This window comes from Perna viridis, chromosome 9 (assembly GCF_037379345.1).
Source record: "Perna viridis isolate PV_CMFRI_1.1 ecotype Kerala chromosome 9, ASM3737934v1, whole genome shotgun sequence".
In the NCBI taxonomy this organism is placed as follows: domain Eukaryota; kingdom Metazoa; phylum Mollusca; class Bivalvia; order Mytilida; family Mytilidae; genus Perna; species Perna viridis.
This window is the reverse complement of record NC_142453.1, coordinates 4,563,522-4,585,566: the sequence shown is the minus strand read 5'-3', so window position 1 is coordinate 4,585,566 and position 22,045 is coordinate 4,563,522. Positions and strand designations below refer to the sequence as shown.

Sequence of the window (22,045 nt, the reverse complement as noted above, 5' to 3'; positions counted from 1 at the left end):
GTTTGGGAATGGATTTACCAGCCATTACTTGTGTATTTAGGACCTTGTTTCACTAAACGTAAGTCAGATTGACAATTTGATGTATTATAAGCGTTTTTATACTGATTGTGCTTATTGTTCATTTCCCGTTGAGGGTCTGCATGGGAGGTAGAGCTTCATTGGAAATTATGGAAAATCTCCCAAAAACGTTGTTAGCTTTGGTGAATATTGTTAGTGAACAATACAGTGAATTTTCATGGTCTTCTGTTGAACAGAATGGAAAAATGCGAATTAGCTTAACTTGGACAAACAATCAAACGAAGCGACACAAATCCAAGTCTACACGTAGTCGTGATCAAAGACGGTATGATGAATTTATTGCGGCCAAAAATAGCGTCGGTAAAAACATAAATGATCAGACATTGTCAAGTGATACTGGTTCTTCCGATGATGATTCCGAATCATCTGACAAACAATCGGACTGGGATATGGAGATATCTGTCGCAGATAAGTTAGAGAAAACCCCGTGTGGATCCTCGCCTAAGGTAATTAAATCACCGGTTGAACTAAATAAAGAAAAGCAGTCAAGCGAGAAAGGTAGCGGTGGACAATCGATTACTGATAATGTGTGTATAAAGAAGACTATTCATAAAGCTGTTGAACCACCTCGGCAAGATTTAAATAAATCAAAAGTGAATACCGGTACACAAAAAAGGAAAACAGACAATACACAAGCAATTGTTCAAATACCACTTTCACTGGACAAAATTGTTATCAAATTTTGTACTGGTAGTATTGGCGTGTTATTAGCATTTTTGCCAGGAACGATGAACATTCTTCATCACTGTTTAACAGACGATGAAACTATTATTATTGACCGCTCCGTCCATCACTGGAAATATTTTAAGAAAAATATTGAAGAAGATTTTAATGATGTACGGCAAACTAAATTTTACAGTGATATAGTGAAAGAAGGAATGCAAAAGATGGAATATTTTTTGAAGAGTCAATAGACCCTTATTTGTATGAGAGTGCCATTGAATTGTGGATTGTTTGAGTTTAATCATATTTTGTTAAAACTTTACACCAAAGTTGATATAAAGGCGTGGAGGTCCAGCCTTTTTACATAACTTTTGGACAAGAGATTTAATTGATGTATTGTTAAATTAAAATAATCCTCTTTTCGTGAAGTCATGCTTGTTTTTACCTTTTACGAAAAATGTTGAAAAATAACTAAAAAATATGCGAATATATTTAAACTGTTGTAAGAAAGTGTAGATGATATGAGCAGACATTTGTATGTTTAATGTATTCCTTCAGGATTGCATGAAAAATGGACAATTGTGAATGTGATTGTATTCAGCCTGGATTGTAATACGGACAATTGAGAATTAATGTTTTTGTGAACAAAATATTGATGTAAAAATCTGTGATATATATTTGATAATTGATAATATAAAGATAAAAAAAAAAGTGGTTAGTACTTCGCGTTGTGGCCGCGACAACCCAGGTTCGAATCCTGGTCACGGCAAACAGCTGTGTAATGTCGCTGTTACGGCATTGTGGGCAAACTTTTTTACAGCATTTTTGGATACTTTTAGGAGTAGCATCAATTGTGACTTCATGATCAAATTAATTGCTTTAAATTCAGATCAAATAATTTAGTCCCTTGAATTTTGCCCTGAAGCGAGCTTAGCCGAGTAATGATCGAAACCAAATTCAAAAACTATCGAAATTTTTGGTCAATCAATACATGACGCGTACAATTAACATTCACCCAAAACAATGGAGGCAATGAAAATAGAAACACATTTGGCGGATTTTTTGATTCAGAAAAATTCATCACAAGTTTAAGTACCACTACAAACCGAATACATTGAGTCAAAAATTAACTCGCCCAACGTGGGGCTCGAACCCACGACCCTGAGATTAAGAGTCTCATGCTCTACCGACTGAGCTAGCCGGGCGCTTGCCAAAGAGTGGAAAAATAAGTGACATCATTTGTTTGGTCGGTCTTTGGATGTACCGTATGTATGTTTACATTCCTGGAGCTCCCGATGATTTGATGTTTTGGTGAGTCTAACGCCAAATTTTGAATTGATGAACTGTTTCTGCTAGTAATTATTGATGTAAAGAACTCATATTCATTGTTATTTGTGCACGAACACTTCGTATATTCCCCCTTTCCTGCCTTTTACGCGCAGGAAAAAGGGGGGTTTGCGGTGTGTTTGATTTGTTTTTCACAATATGTCTGAAAGCCAAATGAACGATTCTCGGACCAACGCACCGGGAAGTTCTGGAGTTGGAATGAATTCCGGAAGAAAGAATGGGAATAATTCTTTTGGAAGAAAGGGAACTTATGTTCATGAAAATAGGAGATATCTCAAAGAGTGTACGTTCCGCATTGAAGGAATAGATACTAATATACGCGGTGAGAGGATTATCATAGAGTCTATTGAGAATGTTACTGGAATCAATACTGTATTAGCAGTGGTGAAAAATGATTCCGAATGCTATGATATTACGATGAATACACAAGAAAACGCTTTTAAATTAGCTGATGGTATTGATATAGCAGGTCGCAGATACCGTGTGAACCTATTATTTTCTGATGTTGTTATAGTTTCATTTATGAAACTCCCTGCATTTATCGAGGATGATGCCATTACAATGAAGTTAACTAGCAAAGGAATTTCCGTAGTGTCTCCAGTTTATAGAAAAACAGTCCCTGGAACACAAGTTGCCGATGGCACTAGAATTGTGAAATGCAAATTTCCACAGGGAATCTCTGCATTACCATGGACAATGCCGTTTAGAGTAGGTTCTACCACTCGATATTTCCGAGTAAAACATAACAATCAAGCTAAAGTGTGTTCAGAGTGTTTTTCACCTGATCATATGCGCAAAGAATGCCCTTACATTGAGTGCAATGGCTGTGGCAATAGAGGACATATACTTAAGGATTGTAAGGCTGACAAATGTGACAGATGTAAGCGTTTTCCAAATTGTGCGTTTGTGTAAATGGGTTTTTGCGTAGAAATCCGTATCCCCCGACGACGGTTGGCTGCAACGATTGTGGTTTATTCTTTTGCAATTGCAAATGTTCAGTGTGTGGACAAACTACATGTACATGCGCTTGTTATGTTTGCGAAACTGAGCCATGTCAATGCAATTTGAAAAGTAATTTGTGTTCACTTTGTAGAAGTGAACCTTGTGTTTGTCCTTGCCAGGACTGCAATAGTCATCCTTGTTCGTGTGATAGTACTAGTTCACAAGAAAAAGATGATGAAGTTGAAAACTTAAATTCCGAGGTGTCCACTAATGATGAAGTGGATACTACTCTGGTGAAAGAAGCAGTGGTTGAAGCATATAACAATGGAGGCAATGAAAATAGAAACACATTTGGCGGACTTTTTGATACAGAAAAATTCATCACAAGTTTAAGTACCACTACAAACCGAATACATTGAGTCAAAAATTAACTCGCCCAACGTGGGGCTCGAACCCACGACCCTGAGATTAAGAGTCTCATGCTCTACCGACTGAGCTAGCCGGGCGCTTGCCAAAGAGTGGAAAAATAAGTGACATCATTTGTGGGGAGATTCTTTCATAAATTCATATATTTTGATAATATTTTTTTTTAATGATGATAATAATAACAATACTCTGATTAGGTAGGATACGCATTTTACAACTCATAATATTAAAAATGTCAAAAGCAACAACGAAGAAAAAATTGGTAAAAAGACATTCAAATTATCTGTTGGATTCTTATCTACCCCACGACAATCGCTAAAAATAGTTCATGGATCCATAGACTGATATGGACAAGATAATGAGCAGTTGTAGTCTGTTTTGTTGCTGCAGTGTACGCATTTGTATATCATCTAGAAACTGGCGGGATAATAGTTTAACCTGAATTCCGAGTTTTGTTCTTTTAAATATCAATATTTTTTACTCCTTATCGTCCGCAAGTCATAGCCGTGATCGTATAGTGGTTAGTACTTCGCGTTGTGGCCGTGAAGACCAGTCGAGTATGCCCAAGATGTCGGACGCCTTTTTGTCAGTGCTGATAGAAAATGTGATTATTTGTCGGATTACCGTGTTTGGGAATGGATTTACCAGCCATTACTTGTGTATTTAGGACCTTGTTTCACTAAACGTAAGTCAGATTGACAATTTGATGTATTATAAGCGTTTTTATACTGATTGTGCTTATTGTTCATTTCCCGTTGAGGGTCTGCATGGGAGGTAGAGCTTCATTGGAAATTATGGAAAATCTCCCAAAAACGTTGTTAGCTTTGGTGAATATTGTTAGTGAACAATACAGTGAATTTTCATGGTCTTCTGTTGAACAGAATGGAAAAATGCGAATTAGCTTAACTTGGACAAACAATCAAACGAAGCGACACAAATCCAAGTCTACACGTAGTCGTGATCAAAGACGGTATGATGAATTTATTGCGGCCAAAAATAGCGTCGGTAAAAACATAAATGATCAGACATTGTCAAGTGATACTGGTTCTTCCGATGATGATTCCGAATCATCTGACAAACAATCGGACTGGGATATGGAGATATCTGTCGCAGATAAGTTAGAGAAAACCCCGTGTGGATCCTCGCCTAAGGTAATTAAATCACCGGTTGAACCAAATAAAGAAAAGCAGTCAAGCGAGAAAGGTAGCGGTGGACAATCGATTACTGATAATGTGTGTATAAAGAAGACTATTCATAAAGCTGTTGAACCACCTCGGCAAGATTTAAATAAATCAAAAGTGAATACCGGTACACAAAAAAGGAAAACAGACAATACACAAGCAATTGTTCAAATACCACTTTCACTGGACAAAATTGTTATCAAATTTTGTACTGGTAGTATTGGCGTGTTATTAGCATTTTTGCCAGGAACGATGAACATTCTTCATCACTGTTTAACAGACGATGAAACTATTATTATTGACCGCTCCGTCCATCACTGGAAATATTTTAAGAAAAATATTGAAGAAGATTTTAATGATGTACGGCAAACTAAATTTTACAGTGATATAGTGAAAGAATGAATGCAAAAGATGGAATATTTTTTGAAGAGTCAATAGACCCTTATTTGTATGAGAGTGCCATTGAATTGTGGATTGTTTGAGTTTAATCATATTTTGTTAAAACTTTACACCAAAGTTGATATAAAGGCGTGGAGGTCCAGCCTTTTTACATAACTTTTGGACAAGAGATTTAATTGATGTATTGTTAAATTAAAATAATCCTCTTTTCGTGAAGTCATGCTTGTTTTTACCTTTTACGAAAAATGTTGAAAAATAACTAAAAAATATGCGAATATATTTAAACTGTTGTAAGAAAGTGTAGATGATATGAGCAGACATTTGTATGTTTAATGTATTCCTTCAGGATTGCATGAAAAATGGACAATTGTGAATGTGATTGTATTCAGCCTGGATTGTAATACGGACAATTGAGAATTAATGTTTTTGTGAACAAAATATTGATGTAAAAATCTGTGATATATATTTGATAATTGATAATATAAAGATAAAAAAAAAAGTGGTTAGTACTTCGCGTTGTGGCCGCGACAACCCAGGTTCGAATCCTGGTCACGGCAAACAGCTGTGTAATGTCGCTGTTACGGCATTGTGGGCAAACTTTTTTACAGCATTTTTGGATACTTTTAGGAGTAGCATCAATTGTGACTTCATGATCAAATTAATTGCTTTAAATTCAGATCAAATAATTTAGTCCCTTGAATTTTGCCCTGAAGCGAGCTTAGCCGAGTAATGATCGAAACCAAATTCAAAAACTATCGAAATTTTTGGTCAATCAATACATGACGCGTACAATTAACATTCACCCAAAACAATGGAGGCAATGAAAATAGAAACACATTTGGCGGATTTTTTGATTCAGAAAAATTCATCACAAGTTTAAGTACCACTACAAACCGAATACATTGAGTCAAAAATTAACTCGCCCAACGTGGGGCTCGAACCCACGACCCTGAGATTAAGAGTCTCATGCTCTACCGACTGAGCTAGCCGGGCGCTTGCCAAAGAGTGGAAAAATAAGTGACATCATTTGTTTGGTCGGTCTTTGGATGTACCGTATGTATGTTTACATTCCTGGAGCTCCCGATGATTTGATGTTTTGGTGAGTCTAACGCCAAATTTTGAATTGATGAACTGTTTCTGCTAGTAATTATTGATGTAAAGAACTCATATTCATTGTTATTTGTGCACGAACACTTCGTATATTCCCCCTTTCCTGCCTTTTACGCGCAGGAAAAAGGGGGGTTTGCGGTGTGTTTGATTTGTTTTTCACAATATGTCTGAAAGCCAAATGAACGATTCTCGGACCAACGCACCGGGAAGTTCTGGAGTTGGAATGAATTCCGGAAGAAAGAATGGGAATAATTCTTTTGGAAGAAAGGGAACTTATGTTCATGAAAATAGGAGATATCTCAAAGAGTGTACGTTCCGCATTGAAGGAATAGATACTAATATACGCGGTGAGAGGATTATCATAGAGTCTATTGAGAATGTTACTGGAATCAATACTGTATTAGCAGTGGTGAAAAATGATTCCGAATGCTATGATATTACGATGAATACACAAGAAAACGCTTTTAAATTAGCTGATGGTATTGATATAGCAGGTCGCAGATACCGTGTGAACCTATTATTTTCTGATGTTGTTATAGTTTCATTTATGAAACTCCCTGCATTTATCGAGGATGATGCCATTACAATGAAGTTAACTAGCAAAGGAATTTCCGTAGTGTCTCCAGTTTATAGAAAAACAGTCCCTGGAACACAAGTTGCCGATGGCACTAGAATTGTGAAATGCAAATTTCCACAGGGAATCTCTGCATTACCATGGACAATGCCGTTTAGAGTAGGTTCTACCACTCGATATTTCCGAGTAAAACATAACAATCAAGCTAAAGTGTGTTCAGAGTGTTTTTCACCTGATCATATGCGCAAAGAATGCCCTTACATTGAGTGCAATGGCTGTGGCAATAGAGGACATATACTTAAGGATTGTAAGGCTGACAAATGTGACAGATGTAAGCGTTTTCCAAATTGTGCGTTTGTGTAAATGGGTTTTTGCGTAGAAATCCGTATCCCCCGACGACGGTTGGCTGCAACGATTGTGGTTTATTCTTTTGCAATTGCAAATGTTCAGTGTGTGGACAAACTACATGTACATGCGCTTGTTATGTTTGCGAAACTGAGCCATGTCAATGCAATTTGAAAAGTAATTTGTGTTCACTTTGTAGAAGTGAACCTTGTGTTTGTCCTTGCCAGGACTGCAATAGTCATCCTTGTTCGTGTGATAGTACTAGTTCACAAGAAAAAGATGATGAAGTTGAAAACTTAAATTCCGAGGTGTCCACTAATGATGAAGTGGATACTACTCTGGTGAAAGAAGCAGTGGTTGAAGCATATAACAATGGAGGCAATGAAAATAGAAACACATTTGGCGGACTTTTTGATACAGAAAAATTCATCACAAGTTTAAGTACCACTACAAACCGAATACATTGAGTCAAAAATTAACTCGCCCAACGTGGGGCTCGAACCCACGACCCTGAGATTAAGAGTCTCATGCTCTACCGACTGAGCTAGCCGGGCGCTTGCCAAAGAGTGGAAAAATAAGTGACATCATTTGTGGGGAGATTCTTTCATAAATTCATATATTTTGATAATATTTTTTTTTAATGATGATAATAATAACAATACTCTGATTAGGTAGGATACGCATTTTACAACTCATAATATTAAAAATGTCAAAAGCAACAACGAAGAAAAAATTGGTAAAAAGACATTCAAATTATCTGTTGGATTCTTATCTACCCCACGACAATCGCTAAAAATAGTTCATGGATCCATAGACTGATATGGACAAGATAATGAGCAGTTGTAGTCTGTTTTGTTGCTGCAGTGTACGCATTTGTATATCATCTAGAAACTGGCGGGATAATAGTTTAACCTGAATTCCGAGTTTTGTTCTTTTAAATATCAATATTTTTTACTCCTTATCGTCCGCAAGTCATAGCCGTGATCGTATAGTGGTTAGTACTTCGCGTTGTGGCCGTGAAGACCAGTCGAGTATGCCCAAGATGTCGGACGCCTTTTTGTCAGTGCTGATAGAAAATGTGATTATTTGTCGGATTACCGTGTTTGGGAATGGATTTACCAGCCATTACTTGTGTATTTAGGACCTTGTTTCACTAAACGTAAGTCAGATTGACAATTTGATGTATTATAAGCGTTTTTATACTGATTGTGCTTATTGTTCATTTCCCGTTGAGGGTCTGCATGGGAGGTAGAGCTTCATTGGAAATTATGGAAAATCTCCCAAAAACGTTGTTAGCTTTGGTGAATATTGTTAGTGAACAATACAGTGAATTTTCATGGTCTTCTGTTGAACAGAATGGAAAAATGCGAATTAGCTTAACTTGGACAAACAATCAAACGAAGCGACACAAATCCAAGTCTACACGTAGTCGTGATCAAAGACGGTATGATGAATTTATTGCGGCCAAAAATAGCGTCGGTAAAAACATAAATGATCAGACATTGTCAAGTGATACTGGTTCTTCCGATGATGATTCCGAATCATCTGACAAACAATCGGACTGGGATATGGAGATATCTGTCGCAGATAAGTTAGAGAAAACCCCGTGTGGATCCTCGCCTAAGGTAATTAAATCACCGGTTGAACCAAATAAAGAAAAGCAGTCAAGCAAGAAAGGTAGCGGTGGACAATCGATTACTGATAATGTGTGTATAAAGAAGACTATTCATAAAGCTGTTGAACCACCTCGGCAAGATTTAAATAAATCAAAAGTGAATACCGGTACACAAAAAAGGAAAACAGACAATACACAAGCAATTGTTCAAATACCACTTTCACTGGACAAAATTGTTATCAAATTTTGTACTGGTAGTATTGGCGTGTTATTAGCATTTTTGCCAGGAACGATGAACATTCTTCATCACTGTTTAACAGACGATGAAACTATTATTATTGACCGCTCCGTCCATCACTGGAAATATTTTAAGAAAAATATTGAAGAAGATTTTAATGATGTACGGCAAACTAAATTTTACAGTGATATAGTGAAAGAAGGAATGCAAAAGATGGAATATTTTTTGAAGAGTCAATAGACCCTTATTTGTATGAGAGTGCCATTGAATTGTGGATTGTTTGAGTTTAATCATATTTTGTTAAAACTTTACACCAAAGTTGATATAAAGGCGTGGAGGTCCAGCCTTTTTACATAACTTTTGGACAAGAGATTTAATTGATGTATTGTTAAATTAAAATAATCCTCTTTTCGTGAAGTCATGCTTGTTTTTACCTTTTACGAAAAATGTTGAAAAATAACTAAAAAATATGCGAATATATTTAAACTGTTGTAAGAAAGTGTAGATGATATGAGCAGACATTTGTATGTTTAATGTATTCCTTCAGGATTGCATGAAAAATGGACAATTGTGAATGTGATTGTATTCAGCCTGGATTGTAATACGGACAATTGAGAATTAATGTTTTTGTGAACAAAATATTGATGTAAAAATCTGTGATATATATTTGATAATTGATAATATAAAGATAAAAAAAAAGTGGTTAGTACTTCGCGTTGTGGCCGCGACAACCCAGGTTCGAATCCTGGTCACGGCAAACAGCTGTGTAATGTCGCTGTTACGGCATTGTGGGCAAACTTTTTTACAGCATTTTTGGATACTTTTAGGAGTAGCATCAATTGTGACTTCATGATCAAATTAATTGCTTTAAATTCAGATCAAATAATTTAGTCCCTTGAATTTTGCCCTGAAGCGAGCTTAGCCGAGTAATGATCGAAACCAAATTCAAAAACTATCGAAATTTTTGGTCAATCAATACATGACGCGTACAATTAACATTCACCCAAAACAATGGAGGCAATGAAAATAGAAACACATTTGGCGGATTTTTTGATTCAGAAAAATTCATCACAAGTTTAAGTACCACTACAAACCGAATACATTGAGTCAAAAATTAACTCGCCCAACGTGGGGCTCGAACCCACGACCCTGAGATTAAGAGTCTCATGCTCTACCGACTGAGCTAGCCGGGCGCTTGCCAAAGAGTGGAAAAATAAGTGACATCATTTGTTTGGTCGGTCTTTGGATGTACCGTATGTATGTTTACATTCCTGGAGCTCCCGATGATTTGATGTTTTGGTGAGTCTAACGCCAAATTTTGAATTGATGAACTGTTTCTGCTAGTAATTATTGATGTAAAGAACTCATATTCATTGTTATTTGTGCACGAACACTTCGTATATTCCCCCTTTCCTGCCTTTTACGCGCAGGAAAAAGGGGGGTTTGCGGTGTGTTTGATTTGTTTTTCACAATATGTCTGAAAGCCAAATGAACGATTCTCGGACCAACCTACCGGGAAGTTCTGGAGTTGGAATGAATTCCGGAAGAAAGAATGGGAATAATTCTTTTGGAAGAAAGGGAACTTATGTTCATGAAAATAGGAGATATCTCAAAGAGTGTACGTTCCGCATTGAAGGAATAGATACTAATATACGCGGTGAGAGGATTATCATAGAGTCTATTGAGAATGTTACTGGAATCAATACTGTATTAGCAGTGGTGAAAAATGATTCCGAATGCTATGATATTACGATGAATACACAAGAAAACGCTTTTAAATTAGCTGATGGTATTGATATAGCAGGTCGCAGATACCGTGTGAACCTATTATTTTCTGATGTTGTTATAGTTTCATTTATGAAACTCCCTGCATTTATCGAGGATGATGCCATTACAATGAAGTTAACTAGCAAAGGAATTTCCGTAGTGTCTCCAGTTTATAGAAAAACAGTCCCTGGAACACAAGTTGCCGATGGCACTAGAATTGTGAAATGCAAATTTCCACAGGGAATCTCTGCATTACCATGGAAAATGCCGTTTAGAGTAGGTTCTACCACTCGATATTTCCGAGTAAAACATAACAATCAAGCTAAAGTGTGTTCAGAGTGTTTTTCACCTGATCATATGCGCAAAGAATGCCCTTACATTGAGTGCAATGGCTGTGGCAATAGAGGACATATACTTAAGGATTGTAAGGCTGACAAATGTGACAGATGTAAGCGTTTTCCAAATTGTGCGTTTGTGTAAATGGGTTTTTGCGTAGAAATCCGTATCCCCCGACGACGGTTGGCTGCAACGATTGTGGTTTATTCTTTTGCAATTGCAAATGTTCAGTGTGTGGACAAACTACATGTACATGCGCTTGTTATGTTTGCGAAACTGAGCCATGTCAATGCAATTTGAAAAGTAATTTGTGTTCACTTTGTAGAAGTGAACCTTGTGTTTGTCCTTGCCAGGACTGCAATAGTCATCCTTGTTCGTGTGATAGTACTAGTTCACAAGAAAAAGATGATGAAGTTGAAAACTTAAATTCCGAGGTGTCCACTAATGATGAAGTGGATACTACTCTGGTGAAAGAAGCAGTGGTTGAAGAGTCTCATTTGAGTAGTGAGGTTTTTTCAGAGTCTGGTGTTGATGACAAAGATGAACAAATGGAAGTTGGTGATGATAACAGAAAGAGAAAACTGGATGTTTCATCTAGTGAAAACGATTATAGTAGTGAGGAAAGGGATGCGAATGATGAAGATGACTCTGACAGTTATAAGAATGAGGCATCACGGCTATGTAAAGAGGGAAAGGATGGTAAAAAGATTAAAATACAAGATGAAGATATTTCTTCTGGTGAAATAGATTTTTTAGACCAGATTGCTAATTTTGTAGATAGTGCTGAGGCAGCAAGCACCTTAGTTGGTGACGAAGAAGTCACCGCAGAAGGTGCATCTGATATTTTATATTCGGGGTGCTCTGATGAGGAATCACAGAGTACTCCTGATACTAGTGATCAATTTTCTTTGAGTAGTAAAGACTTAAAGAAAAAGAGGAAAAAAGAAAAGCAATTAGAAAGAAAATTAGAAAGAAGGGGTAGAATTAAAGTGACTCCCAATCTTAATGGGAAACATTGTAGAAAATCTAATGAAAAAAACTGAACTTTAAGATGATGGATAAGATTATATATAAACTATATGCTTTTGTTTTTGTAATGGTACTTATATGTTCTTTTAATTGTAATGGGCTGAAATCCATACATAACTTTGAAAGACTTGTAAGTGTTATTGATGATAGAAGATTTAGTATTGTATTTTTACAAGAAACGTTTTGGAGTGATGATTATATAAATGGTGTTAAACACTTGTTTAATGGCGATATATATTATAGTAATGGACATAACAGTAGACAGGGTGTAGCCATACTTGTTAGTAATTATGACAAAAATAGAGTAACATTTGTTCATAAAGATATTAAAGGTAGATTTATACATGTAAAATATACTGAAAATAATATTGTGTTTAATTTAATTTCTGTTTATGCACCAAACATTAACGCAGAACGTGTTAAGTTTTTTCAGTATGTGCAAACTTACATTGATTCTTTAGAAAATGTTATTGTTGGTGGTGATTTTAATACTACTCTTTCTAATCTTGATAGAGGCAGTAAAACAAAGCATCTTGTTGATGAACCATGTAGAAAATTGTGCCAAATTATAGAAAGTAGTCATTTATATGACGTATGGAGGGCTCGAAATATGTATTCAAGATTGTTTTCTTGGAAAAGAGTATCAAATGGGGAACTACAACAATCTAGAATAGATTATTTTTTAATCAATAGAGCGTTGTCTTCTTTTGTACAAAATGTTTACTACAATGTTACATCACTGAGTGATCATAGTTTTGTAATTATGAATTTAAATTGTAATAATGTTGAAAGAGGTCCTGGACTATGGGTTTTGAACAATACTCTGTTACTTAATGATGAATATGTTAGAAAAATTAGAGAAATGATTGTGAATGAAAAAGAAAATGAATTGTATACTAGAGATATTGTAATATGGTGGGATAATTTGAAATATAAGATAAAGAAATTTTCTCAGATATTGTCATCTAAATTAGCTAGAGAAAAGAAAAGAGAGTATTATAGATTACAAAATCTTAAAGATAATATATGTAATAGGGCTGCCAATGGTGAAGTTATTGATGTAACAAAACTTGAGAGTATTAAATTAGAACTATCAGAGTATGAGAGTGAAAAATGTAAAGGTGCTATTCTCAGATCTAAAGCTATATGGGCAGTTGAATCTGACAAGAATACTAAATACTTTTTAAATTTAGAGAAGTATAAACAAGAAAATTGTTCAATTAAGGAGTTGTTAACTCCTGACAATAAAATTGTGTCAGATACTGATAGTATTTTACAATGGCAATATGATTTTTATAGCAATTTATACTCTTCTGTTAATATTGATATAGATAGAATTGATGAATTTTTAGCATGTGTAGATAAAAAAGTTGAAGATGATGATTGTTTGTCTTGTGATGCTGATATATTTCCTGAAGAAATTCATAAGGCTATTTTAGAAATGTCAAAAAATAAAAGTCCAGGATCAGATGGACTGACTGTAGAGTTTTATTGTACATTTTATGATGAGTTGAAAGATATTTTATTACAGTTATTCAAAACCATTGAACAAGAAGGTGAATTGTGTAGATCCATGAAATGTGGTGTTCTAAGTGTTTTTTACAAAAACAAAGGTGACAAAAAATGTATTAAAAATTATAGGCCTATATCTCTACTGCAGGTAGATTATAAGATATTAGCAAGAGTGATGGCCAATAGATTTAAGCATATTTTACCTAAAATTATTTCTGAAGATCAAACATGTTGTATTTTAGGACGAGATATTAGTAATAATATAGCAAATGTGAGAGATATCATTGAACTTGTGGAACAAGATGAACTTGAAGGTTACATTGTTAAAATTGATCAGGAAAAAGCCTTTGATAGAGTTAGTCATTTTTATTTATTACAAGTTTTAAAGAAATTTGGTTTTGGTGATAGGTTTGTAAAGTGGATAGAAATATTTTATAAAGGAATAAGTAGTTCTGTAAAATGTAATGGATTTCTATCAAAATATTTTTATGTGAAAAATGGAATACGACAAGGATGTCCAATTAGTGCTCTGTTGTATGTACTTGCTGCTGAACCTTTACATAGTAGAATTGTACAGAATAATGATATTCAAGGTATAAGTATTCCAAATAGTGACAAATCTGGATTAATATATCAACATGCTGATGATACTACTTTGTCTGTTTGTAATAAAAAATCGATATGTGCAACTTTTGATGAATTTGAATTGTATGATAGAGTAAGTGGTGCAAAAATTAATAGACAGAAATCAGAAATTTTATGTATTGGTAGTGGTTTGCTATCTGATGTAGAAAAAAATGAGTATGGTTTAAAAATTTGTGAAAATATAATTCAGCTTTTAGGTGTTTTTATTGGTAATGATAAGAAGCTTTGTGAAGAAATGAATTGGAAATCAAAAATTGACAAATTGAAGCGTTTATTGTACATATGGTCACAAAGACATTTAACAATACAAGGTAGAGTTACTGTTATAAATTCATTAATGATGTCAAAATTTTGGTATGCTTTGTTTGTGATACCTTTACCTGATTGGGTTAACAAAGAGGTGACGAGATTATGTGTCAATTTTATCTGGAGTCAAAAGACACATCTTGTAAAATATAAGAGTATTATTGACTCGAAAGATAATGGTGGTTTACAATTATCTGATATGAATTGTAAAATGTTTGCTTTTAGATTAAAGTTTTTAGGTAGGTTAATAGATGAACATTATAATGTGTTGTGGAAACATACTTTTAGATATTTTGCTTCCAAGATATATGATATGGGAATAGAGATGAATATATTGTATATGAAAGTACCTAATTGTGAGTTGCGTCATATTCCTGTTGTGTATCAAGAAATGTTTCAAGCTATGTATTTTTTAAAAGATAAATAATTTAAGAATTTAGAACATTTTTTACCAGCCTCTTTTTAGTAATCCTATAATACTTAGTGATAACAAAGCAATTGTTTACAATGATTTTGTTTTAGCTGGTATTGTATCTGTGAAAGACATTTGTTATGAAGTAAAAACTGGAGTTTTGCCAGTTATGCTATTGTAGAAATTATTCAAAATGTATGTGAAAACTATGATATTGACAGAATTGTTGATAGATATCATAAATTAATATGTGCAATTCCAGAGGAATGGGAAAGAACTGTTAATACAAAACTTCATAGAAGAAATGTTCGGAGGACTATTGACATACTAATTGAGTATGGAAATGTATTATGTGCATTAACTAGTTGTACATCAAAGACATTGTATAACTGTATGATTGGTCAATGTACTGAAAAACCTATTGGTACTCTCATGTGGAAAACAATTTTTAATATTGAAGATGTTGATTTAGTTCTAATCTGGAAATATTTGAATATGTACTGGAAACCTGCTAATATGATAGAATTAGATTTTAAGCTTTTACATGGTACTTTGTATACCAAAGTTAAACTACAGAAAATTGGGTTATCTGATAGTGATATTTGTGATGTATGTGGACAAAAACCAGAAAACATTTTACATTTATTTTTAGAATGTGATGAGTTAGATGAATTTCTTGATTATATTTCATTACTATTGACAAAATGTTTTGAAAATTGTGATTCCGATCGAATAAGCCTAGTTGAGAGTGACCAACTTCTTTTCTTAGGTTTACGCTGGTCAATGAAAGGAGTAAATGATGTGTTTGTTAATTTCCTCATGTCAACAGTGAGATTTTGTATCTATAGAAGAAGAAATCTTGTGATGAATGGTCAAACAAATGTCAATTTGATCCAGTTTTTTCAATTTACCTTTAAGCATTATATTTATTATTTCCATATGTACATGAGTCAGAATAAGATATTAAGTAGAGTTTTTGAAAAACGATTTTTAATGTACAATCCGCTTTTGGAAAAGACTGAGAATGTATTAATGTTTAACATATAATATGTGAAAGATTAACTGTGATATTTCAGATTATTGTGATATAATAATGTTTTTATTTGTGAACATGATGATGACTTATTTTAATAAAGATAAAAAAAAAAAAAAATAGTGGTTAGTACTTCGCATTGTGACCGCGACAACCCAGGTTCGAATCCTGGTCACGGCAAACAGCTGTGTAATGTCGCTGTTACGGCATTGTGGGCAAACTTTTTTACAGCATTTTTGGATACTTTTAGGAGTAGCATCAATTGTGACTTCATGATCAAATTAATTGCTTTAAATTCAGATCAAATAATTTAGTCCCTTGAATTTTGCCCTGAAGCGAGCTTAGCCGAGTAATGATCGAAACCAAATTCAAAAACTATCGAAATTTCTGGTCAATCAATACATGACGCGTACAATTAACATTCACCCAAAACAATGGAGGCAATGAAAATAGAAACACATTTGGCGGACATTTTGATACAGAAAAATTCATCACAAGTTTAAGTACCACTACAAACCGAATATATTGAGTCAAAAATTAACTCGCCCAACGTGGGGCTCGAACCCACGACCCTGAGATTAAGAGTCTCATGCTCTTTTTTTTTATTTTGATAAAATTTTATTCAAGTAAATACATTCATAAAAGAATTATTGGGCTAGTCTCCCATTAATTCATATTATCACAGTGTTGGTTAGAATTGTAACAATTATTAACAACAGATCTCAATTAAAACTCAATATGTACTTCATCATTACTTATCCTTAGTACAGGATTTTTGTTTAAATAATACTTTTCAAATAAATACATGCACTTCTTCTGTTTATAATACAAGTATGCATAACTCACATGTTTTTGCAGAACATTTTTAAAATATGGCACTATGTCTATCAAATGATCATCCTTCATAGAGATATTTCTCCTCTTTACTACACAGAATCTTCTAGCACATAAAACTGTATTCACAAAGTATAAGTTTATATTTTTATCCTTCTTGACTAGACCAAAGTAACATATATATTTGAAATCTAGAGTATTGACAAAGCTAGTAGAACTATTACACAGAATGTTATGTAGGAAATCTTTAAAAAAGTCATTGAACTGAGTCAAACATCTACACACAATGATCAAGTGCTCCAAGTCTTCATGCACATCTTCGCAAACTGGACACATAGAATCAACAGTAATTTGGCATCTCATCAGTCTCTCCTTAGTGAAGAAAACTCTATGGAAAATTTTGAATGATGACTCAATCCAATCACTTTGTAAAAATGAAAATTTCAAAACTTTTTGTACTTTTTGAACATCAAAATCTGAAAATATTTCACACCAGTATTTTACAGAATTAGGTTCTCTTGTTAATGTCTTTAACAGTATATCATAAAATGATCTTGTTGTATTAGGTAAAGCATACTTTCTACCATTAACGCTGTAAATTATATTTAAAACAGTTGCTTTACAAGTGTTTGCCTTTTCTTCAACTAAAACTACACAATCTTGTGGAATACATTGCTTAATACATTTCACTACTTTAATAATTTTATCAACGGAAACATCAGGGAACTTTTGAGATACAATATCTTGAATATAAGTGTCCTTCATAAAACCTCTCTTGCATTCATAAGCTAAGTCCTTAATCTTGATAATACCTGCTTCTATAAATGTTCTCATATATAACATACTATCACCATTCACAATCATTGGATTACAGAAGAGGGGAATATCAAAAACGTTAGTCACATTAATTTCTATTTCCATACAATGACGTATCTTCCCCCATGCATACAACATACATTTATAAAAATCAGGCAAACATCCTAATTGTCTATGAGTAAAATCGCAATACAATATTTCAACACCAAGATTCATTCCTTGTACTTTAGAAAAGAAATAAAGACATGTAACTTTCCAAACAGCATTATAATCCATATCTAATAGCCTATTTAAAAACTTTAGTCTAAATGCATACATTTTATGAAAAATTTCAGGAAAATTTAAACCACCATCTAACACCTTATTAGTTATTACATCATATGCAACTAGAGATGGTTTATCATTCCACAAAAAATCAATACATATCTTCTTAATTTCTAAATAATGTTTTTCTGGTATACTAACAACCATAAGAGTATACCAAAGTTTACTCATCAATAAAGTATTTATTACAGTTAATCTACCATGTATTGATAAGTGTCTCAATTTCCAAAAATTCAATAGCTTCAAAATAGATTGTACTTTGCAATCCCAATTCAAACTATCACAAAGAGATTTATCCTTACCAATCCATATGCCTAAAAGCTGTAAAACCCCATCACACTCTCTAATACTCCAAGCATCTAATTCATGTTTTGAAATAGTTCCAGTTCCCAATGCCAAAATTTCTGATTTATCCTTATTTAATTTTGCCCCAGATGCTTGTTCATACAAATGTAAAACTCTAAAGGCTTCATCTACTGAATTTTTGTCAGACAAAATTAAAGTAGTGTCATCAGCATGTGAAAAAATCTTTTCTTCAACGTTTGTATTAGGAATATTCAAACCTCTAATACTACTATTCTTTTTAATCATTGTACTCAATGGTTCAGCTACTAATACATATAATAAAGCTGATATAGGACAACCTTGCTTTACAGAGTTCTTTAATTGAAAATATTTGGACAGGAACCCATTACACTTGACAGTGCTGAAAATGTCAGTATAAAATATTTTTATCCAAGAAATAAATTTCTCCCCAAATCCAAATTTCTGCAAGACAGAAAATACATATTCATGTCCAACCCTGTCAAATGCTTTTTCCTGATCAAGTTTCAACAAGTAACATTCTAAATCATCCATTTCAACCAAATCAATAATATCTCTAACACTTGCAGTAGTGTCAGAAATGTCTTTACCTATAATACAGCGACTTTGAGTAGGTGATATAATTTTTGGTAATACAAACTTAAACCTGTTAGCCATTACTCTTGCTAGTATTTTATAATCCACATTTAATAAAGTTATAGGTCTGAAATTTTTAAGTTCAGATTTGTCACCTCTATTCTTATATATCAAATTAATCATGCCATATCTCATAGACCTAGATAAAACTTTATTTTCTTCAATACTATCATAAATATATTTCAATACAGGTTTCAATTCATTTAAAAAATAAAGATAGAATTCAACAGTCAATCCATCAGAGCCAGGCGTTTTGCCTTTTTTCATTCCTTTCAATGATTGTTCAATCTCATCAATACATATATCATCATCACATTTAGTAATATCAATATCATCAACTTTAACATCAACACAATCTAACATGTCATTGATTGCATTATTGTCAGTATTTACACATGAAAACAATTTTTCATAAAAATTATGCACAACATCTAATAATTCAACAGTACTACTAACAGCATTACCATCACAATTTCTCAAAGTACTTATCAAATTCTTATTTTGTTTATATTTTTCTAGACGTAAGAAATAAGCAGTATTCTTGTCACTTTCTAAGGCATGTTGACATTTAGACCTTAATATAGCACCATTACATCTATGTTTTTCTATAGCTTCAAGTTCATCTTTTAATTCTACATATTTTACATAATCAATTTCTATACCACATGCAGACTTCACTGACAATTATTGTAACTTATTTTGCAATTTAAAATATTCTTTGCTTCTCTCTTTCTGATTTTCTTTGCCATAGATTTGACTTATTCTCTTAATACTAAATTTCAAATTATCCCACCAAATGAGAGGGTTTGAATAATAAAAATCTGAACATATTTCATCTTCTAATAACTTTCTGATTCTTGTTACATATTCTTCATTATCTAATAAGGAATAGTTAAAAATCCAGATACCTGGTCCTCTTTCAACCTCTGTAAAATCTAATTTCATGCTAACAATACAGTGATCACTAAAACAAGTATCTCTATAAAAAATATTTTTAATACAGGGCTTAACATTACTAGAAACTAAAAAATAGTCAATTCTACTCTGTGTCAAAAAACCTTGTACAACTTGTTTTCGTGAAAACATTTTGACACCTGCATTTCTGTCTCTCCAGACATCAAACAAACAATTATCGTGCATCATAGTATTAAGATATTTCACAGACCTATCTGCATAAAAAGCAGTTTTCCCACTTTTATCTAAAGGAGACAGTGCAGTATTAAAATCACCTGCTACTATAACATATCCGTCTCCTTTAATTTTACTTTTACAATCTTCAAAAAATTCACATTTTTCACTTACACTATTAGGAACATACAAATTAAAAATATCTACAATTTTATCATTGATTTTACCTTGAATATGAATAAATCTACCAGGTACACATTCACAAACTTTAAATACATTTTTAAGGTTTTTACTGACAAGAATTGCAACACCCTGTCTATTACAGTTACTATTACTTGCAAAAATATCACCATTCCATAATGTCTTATCATTCTTTATATCTTCAAAAATAATATTATTCCAAAATGTTTCCTGTAAGCATACAATATCATACTTTCTTTCATTACATAATGAAAAAATACAATCCTTTTTACTTTGGTTACATAGACCATTACAATTAAAACTTATGAAGTTATAAGTAGCCATCACAAAAATAATTCTAATAATATACAACATTAAACACTCCATTATTAACTATTCAAATGTTTTTGTAAATTTGACAACCTTGCTGCTTTAATATTAGGCTTGATATTAAGCATACTTCTCCTTTTAATACCCAAGTAATTTCTCTTCTTCCCTACAACAGTGAAAGTATCTCCACTTTCCTCTTGGTCTTCACTGACCACGGGAAAAGTGTCCATAGTAATCTCATCCAGAGAATCACATGAACTTCTGACTTCCCCCTGGCTACTGTCATTTTGTTCAAGGGGGGAGACAGCACTTTCAACACCTAAACCATCAGACATTTTATCAATTATATTTTCACCAGACAATTCAACATTTGATTTAGTAAGCAAAACTGGTTCAATATTACAATTATTCAAACAAATATTGTTTAATTCTTTATCTGTACTTTTCTTGACTTTATCATCTCTGACACATTCCGCACTGTCATCACCAACACCATCATCCATCTCAAAACACTTCTCCTCATCAATGTAAATACCATCTCCATTCCAATCACCGTCACCCTCATCATCAGTGCAAAGGCTAGCACCACCTTTAGCACTTTCACCAAAACCCACTTCATCTACATCCTCAGTGTAATGACTAGCATCGCCATTTACACTTACGATTCCATCTTCCATACTATCTCCTACATCTGTACCTTCACGAGAATCAACATTCTCCTGCACACTTGTACAAACCTCCTTCTCCTTACAATTTTTATCCATATATCCAACTTTCACATCTGTGGTTTTCATAGCCTCCTCATCTGCTTCTTTTATCAACTCCCGACATGACATTTCCTGCAAATTCTCAGAAGAAAATTGTGGAAATTGATTCACAATTTGCAATTCTTCTCTGGCTTTGCAATTACAATAGTCTTTCTTTCGAAAACAAAACGCACACTTGTTTTTTTCTGCACATTTTCTACTAATGTGCCCCTGCTGACCACATTCAAAACATTTAAATTCTGGACAGTCTTTGTATGTATGTTCTGAGCTAAAGCACCCAGAGCACACCTTGACTTGTTGGTTATGAATAACCCGGTAGTAAGCCGTCTCCTTTTCATTAACTGAAAACTTCATTGAATACGGTATTGAAGCCATGTTCGGCGGAAGTTTAACTTTGAAAATACGAGTTCCGTCAAAGACATTATTCTTTGACTTCATCCTATGCTTCTTTATCGGAGAAACAATCTCCACTCCAATCTTGGAAAATCTATCAATAATTTCTCGATCTGAGACATACATACTTAAATTTAGTATTGAAACGTACTTAAAACTTGCCTCTAATTCATTAACAGCGCACTTTTTACCATTTAAAGATAGTTCACCAATAACGGATTCCATCATTTTTCTCTCTCTTAGTACCACCTCATAACCAACTCCATTTTTCGGTACGCATGCAACGACACTTCCAACACCACATTTCTTCTCAATTTCATCAATAATCATTTCAGCCTCCACGGCACCAAAACCA

General features: G+C 33.6%; 5 non-coding genes across 5 annotated transcripts; all 5 read right to left on the bottom strand.

Annotated features, from left to right (window-relative positions):
- Positions 1–1,873: 1,873 nt before the first annotated feature.
- On the bottom strand, positions 1,874–1,946 carry Trnak-cuu (transfer RNA lysine (anticodon CUU)). Its single transcript has one exon. It is a non-coding gene; the product is annotated as a tRNA-Lys (tRNA).
- A 1,517-nt stretch (positions 1,947–3,463) lies between these two features.
- On the bottom strand, positions 3,464–3,536 carry Trnak-cuu (transfer RNA lysine (anticodon CUU)). The gene has a single exon. It is a non-coding gene; the product is annotated as a tRNA-Lys (tRNA).
- Positions 3,537–5,956: 2,420 nt separating this feature from the next.
- On the bottom strand, positions 5,957–6,029 carry Trnak-cuu (transfer RNA lysine (anticodon CUU)). The gene has a single exon. It is a non-coding gene; the product is annotated as a tRNA-Lys (tRNA).
- A 1,517-nt stretch (positions 6,030–7,546) lies between these two features.
- Positions 7,547–7,619, bottom strand: Trnak-cuu (transfer RNA lysine (anticodon CUU)). Its single transcript has one exon. It is a non-coding gene; the product is annotated as a tRNA-Lys (tRNA).
- Positions 7,620–10,038: 2,419 nt separating this feature from the next.
- Trnak-cuu (transfer RNA lysine (anticodon CUU)) lies at positions 10,039–10,111 on the bottom strand. Its single transcript has one exon. It is a non-coding gene; the product is annotated as a tRNA-Lys (tRNA).
- Positions 10,112–22,045: the final 11,934 nt, after the last annotated feature.